The sequence below is a fragment of the Nicotiana tabacum genome, chromosome 18, assembly GCF_000715075.1.
Source record: "Nicotiana tabacum cultivar K326 chromosome 18, ASM71507v2, whole genome shotgun sequence".
Classification (NCBI taxonomy): domain Eukaryota; kingdom Viridiplantae; phylum Streptophyta; class Magnoliopsida; order Solanales; family Solanaceae; genus Nicotiana; species Nicotiana tabacum.
This window is the reverse complement of record NC_134097.1, coordinates 139,859,824-139,865,823: the sequence shown is the minus strand read 5'-3', so window position 1 is coordinate 139,865,823 and position 6,000 is coordinate 139,859,824.

Genomic DNA, 6,000 nt, shown 5'->3' with positions numbered 1-6,000 from the left:
GTGCAAGAAATAGAAGTTTAAACACAAAGATTCGTTAAACAAGGTTTTAAAAGAAGTTCTGAAACCCTAGTTTTTTTAGAAGAAGGTGAAAAACACTTTTTTAGGAGAAAAACACTTGAAATCAACGATTCTTGTAAAGAGTCTCAAGGACAGTGTAAAACATTAAAGAAACAAACTCAAATCGTCTTAGATCTACTAGGAGGTGTAGAAAAAAATTAGGGTTTCGAAAGAAACCCGTATAGAGATGAAGAAACATGTCTAGAAACCCAAGGATCGTAGCAAATACAACATGATTTTGCTTGAAATCACACTGGAGTAGCCAAGAACAGGCGGGTGACGAACCCTAGATGCAAGTCGTCATGGCCCTGGGTCCTTGAATACCTTAGAGAAGGCAAGCATGGCGTGAGAGAAGCCATTGGAGGCTTAAGAGACGATGAGAGGTTACCGGAGATGACCGGGGATGGGAGGTCGGCGGTTGAAGATTAGGGTTAGGTTGAGAGTGTTTTGAGAGAGGAGAGGATCTTAGGGCGGCGGATATGGAAAAGTGATTAGGGTTAGGGGTCGTTTGGAATTAAAAAGGAAAGAATGAATGAGGGTTGTTGATCTTTTAGATCAACGGCCAGGATCTGATGGGTTTTGGGTCGGGTAGGTGTAATTAGGGCTTGGGTCAGGTATTTTAATCCGAAATTGGGTTGGGGTATTGGGTTTAATTGAGGCTAAAATTGAAATATAATTTGGCTAAGTTTTAAATAGCCAATTTAACCCTATATAATTTATAATAAATAATAGATGATTTCTAAAAAATAATTTCATGTACTAAAATGATTTAAAATAGATATTTAATGTTTTAAAAATATAGAAGATTATTTTATGCATATAAAACGTAATTGTACATTAACAAGGCTAATATTGCAATTATATGCAAATTGGCTTAAAAATATAAATGCAATTATAAAAAATACACAAAAAATATTTAAGCAATATTTTGGAATAAATATAGGATTTAGATGATTAAATTATCACAACAATAATTTGAAGGATAATTATTGGAAATTTTATAAGTAAAAAGGGGAGAATGAAATCATTTTAAAGCATTTTAAAATTATAAAAAAATTATAAAAATCTTGTGCATGCTTATATATGCATATATATGCTATTTTAAAAGTAAGTACATATATAAAATATATATATAAAAATTGGGTATCAACACTATTGAAAGAAGTACTTTTTCCTTATCAGATGTTCCATGCCTTACTGAAATTTCTACTTTACAATTTCGTACTTACGATATATCACGGAAACCGACTCAAGATCCAATCGCAACTAAGGCTCGAGCAATTAACCCCGTACTCGGGGACTATCGTCCGAAAATCGACATGCTCGAATTATTAAACTTCGAAATCTTATGACCTTAAAAAGGCAATCCTCGATTTTATAGGCCAGGGCCACCCCACGCGGGGAATGATACTTGAACAAGTTTGAAGTATAATCAAGAAATAAGCCCAATGGGTAAATATCAAGTTAAATGCTACAGCTAAACTAACACGGTTTGGAGACGTCCGAATTTCGTAATCAAACAGGCCTTCAAATATTTTCATAAAACCGGTTCAAAAAGGGCTACCCTCAGCAAATTTACATAGGGTTTCGATAACATCAACCCTTGAAAACCTTAAGAGGTACCAAATTGTTCGAACTCTCGAACAAACTTATGTTGGGGCATAACAAAAAATTTCGATAACACTGAATCCTAATAGGTACAGATTTATCTCATGCTGAGGCATAACAAATTTTTATATGATTAAACTTTTTAAGCCGAAAAAGGTAAAAACCCACTCTTTTAAGGTCGTATCGGCCTAATTCAAGAGCCTAAAGGATGTTTTATTTTTGAGTTCGAAAATTTGTCCTCACTCAACTAAAACCTAAGGGTCATCATACTTCGAGTTCAAGCAAATACTTGCTCGACTATAGAGATTGCACTAGTCCAATTTTGATCAAACTGCCCAAGCCTCACACTTGTGAAAATTTCCAAGACATGGTCAAAACAAAATTTGTACGAAGCGGAAATTGAAATAAAGCAAGTTAAGACAAAACAAGGGAAATTCAAAAAGGAAAACTTTTATATACCAAAATTTTTCTTACAAGCACCATTTGGTCCGATCAAAAACTTCTTACAATGGCAGCCTTAAAAGAAATACTATTAATCCTAGGGGCCTAGTTTTCTTCAGAGGCATCTTCTTCGCCCTCAGAATCTTCTCCACCAGGCCTGCTCGCATCCTCGGAATCCTCATCGGGGAACGCAAATTTCTGAGTCGTTGCTTCCTCAGCCTTGGCGATCTCAAGCTCAGCGGCTATGTTGACACTGCGAACTAGGATGTCCTCGAGAACCTCCCTTCGAGCCTGCCACTTCGAATGATTGACCGTGCCTCCGGCCTGCTCGAGGGTGGACCCATGCCCCAGCATCAGCTTTGTATCGATCTGCGATAGCTTGGGCCTTATTACTGGTCGCAACAAATCCGAATCTACGACGTCGAGTTCCTCGACCAACTTGGCTAGGTTGGCTTTGAGTTCCTCAGCCTTCTTCGCTAGGGTCAAGGATTTGTCCTTTGCCTGACGAAGTTGCGACTTGGCAGAATCTAGCTCTGCCTGAACGGTCTCCTTTTGTGCAGCCAAGATGTCCATACATCCCTTAAACTGCTCGGCCTCAGGTCACACCTCGTCTATTTGCCCTTGAAAGCCTTTGATCTTTTTGAGCCTCTAATGAGCCTGCATAGTGGGTTTATTAATCGTTATCTCCGATTTGTTATCACTATCATGAAGAATTCGGCATTCCTACTTGACCATCTCTTCATGTGCGTTTCGGGCCTCCAACAGGTCCACCTAAAGCTTTTCACTAAGAATCTTATAAGTGTTGCGCTTCTCGGTAAGGCCTTGAACCTCGGCCTTGCGTTCCTCTTGGGCTCAAAAAAAGTCCTCATGGTGCAACACCGAAGCCTGCAAGAAAAGAAGTAATGTTAGGAATATTTACAAGACAAAAATCATAAAAAGGCAATGACCTTTGAACTTACCCGATTAAGGGCATGATGGGCCTCGTTGAACAAGCAGGCAACATCCACCGCATCCATTTTGGCTTGATCCTTCTCAATGACCAAACATCGAAGGTAGCTTGCTACCCCTACGGGGGCAGAAAAAACTTGTGTATACTCCGGGATCGAGATGATCAAAGGCCATTTCCGATCTGGATCAACGCTGGGAGCCGAGAACTGATTGGCCAATATATAGCTTGAGGAAGCCTCATTTGAGCTTTTCTTTGGTACGACTGAAACACCCAAACCAGTGACATCTTCCACGTCGGTAAAATAGCCACGAAAAAAGTCTTCCTCCCCCGAGCCCCCTGACAAGTCTCCGCAGAATGGGCTTCATGAATCATCGAATCTGAGACTAGAGGGAATAAGGAGGAATCCCCGACCACTATTGCCCCAAGTGGATCTTTGGAGGCGTCACCTTCATTCTGACTAAGTATGCCGGGGCGAAGCAGATTCGACCCCTGCCTGTTCAGTGGTTCTTTGAACCTCGGTGTCATCCCGCACATGACGTACCAAATCGAAATCTTCTTCTTCATCCTCATCTTCGATTTCATCCGCTAATTGGTGGACAGACTTCAGAGTTAAGGGGATGACCTACCCCTTATATTTGTGGGGCCTTCTGGCTGGTTTTTTCTTCTCCGAGCTTGAGGAGCTCTGAGCCTCTATTCTTTTCTTCTCCTTGCCCTGCTTCATGGCAGATGCAGAAAGAAGCACCATTTCTTCAGCAGAAGGGAGCCTCATCGGCACATCCTTCCCAAGACCTGCAAAAAGAGAAAAACGAATAAATACAAAAATAAAGCACGAATGGAAACTTTGCAGAGAAAAAAGGAAATTACTGTGATTTCGAGCCTCCCATCAACCTCTCGACAACTTTATCCGAGCACGCTCGGAGTAGACTTTTTGAGGCACTAATCCCTCAACCTATTACCTCATGTTGGGGATCACTTCTGGCACAACAACCTTGGCTGCAACACAAAAATATTTCAGATGAAGGAAAATGAAGATAGTAGGAACGACAATAATAGGTACTCGGAAGGCCAAACAAACACTTACGTTCCATGTTCCACCTCTCGAGGAACGACATATCTCCGGCGAGGATCAGATCCGAGGTCCTTATTCGCACAAACCTGCCCATCCAACCTCGGTCTCGAGTCTCGTCTATACTCAAGAATGGGGGTTTGGTAGCTCGACGATAAAGCTTGATCATGCCTCCTCAATAAAGCCGAGGGCCATAAAGGCGCATGAGATGATCGAGGGTAAAAGAATGCCCCTCGATCTTACTTATGAAGAATCGGTGGAGGATCACGTTCCTCCAAAACGACGGATAGATCTGGCCCAGAGTGACATTGTACCTCTTACAGAAGGCAATGATGATAGGTTCCAAGGGACTTATCGTGGAGAGGAAGGTGTAGACGGTCAAATACCCCTCCTTGTAAGTAATGATGGATTCTTCAGGGCTAGGCACTGTAACATCCTTGCCAATCCAATTGCACTCCTCTTTTACCTTATCGAGGAGTCGCTTAGTAATTGTACACATGTACCTCGACATGTTCTCACATCGCCTCGGTGTCGAGGGTGTGTTTTCCACCTTGAAATTGGAGGCAGTCGCACATTTCATCGGAACAAAGTCAGCGAGAGGATATTCCATCGCATCGGCGGTGCCGACGGGTTTTGATGAAGAGGCTTTTTCTTTATGAGGGACAGTTTTGGAAGTCTTAGCCATTTTTAAGAATCGGTAAGAACTCAGAGTGGGAGATTTGGCGTATTAAGAAGAGGTTAGCAAAGAAGCTTGAAGATTTGTAGAAGAAGAACTTGGAAAATGCAAAGATTTCTGAAAATTAGAGCGCAAGAGATTGAACATAAAAGTGAAAAAATGGAAAAGGGATCTATTTATGGGTTTCACAGCGACGGTTCAAGGTTGCTAATGGTCGACCAACAACTGACACGCCTTAAAAGCTTTGGAAGTTGAATCGATAGGACGTTTCAGTCATCTCTGCCACATGCATCACGATGCTTACATCACGGTAAATCTGAGAGCGAGTTCGAAAGCCTCAATTCGTTTCTTGTCATTACATTCCAAAAAACGAGGGGACTATTTGTATACGATTAAAACCTAGCTTACCCAATTAGACTATTTGGTCGAGACCACAGAACCTGTCGAGGGTCAGTCTCATAATAGATCAGGTCAGAACATGAAGGTAAGAATCAAGCTCGAGAATTGAGGTGCTCGTCAAGATCAAGGCCAATAGCGATCGAGACCATATATGATAGACTTCGGGCGAAGCGTAATAACGAAAAAGCGAGATATCCGTAACCGATCGAGGATCACGACTGGGTTCCCAGACAGATCAGATCAAGGGCGGTTGTTTAGGCTAACCGTGGGATTTACTTTTGTAATTAGAGTTGTACCATAATTAGGATTCCTCTACTTTATAAAGAGGAGTCTCTATCATTTGTAGACACCTGACATTAACACACACAAAAAAAAGCAATACAATAATCTCTCTTTAATTTACGCTCTTGTTCATCAGTTCGCTGTTTTTTAATTGTTCTTTCTCTACTAGCTCGAGGGTATTCCAACTCAAGGTCTCTGTGGTTTGCTTTACATTATTATCAATTTCTATTTCTTATCTTCAAGTTTCTTAATTGATATTAAGTGAAATCACGTATCCTTAAAATCACATTACAAGTTTAATTGTTATTCAATTTTTAGGGTAAACAGGTTTGTACACCCCTAATTTTAATAGTATCAATGTAAATTTTATTTTCTAACGTAATAGATTTTTTAAAGAAAGGTCATGTGGGCTTCAATGTAATTGAACTATAAATTCTTTCCTAATGTCTATTAATTGGAGTCTAATCTCCGTAAACTTGCCGTCTAAATATTTTAAATTTATTTAGTTAATCAAAAGTCAAC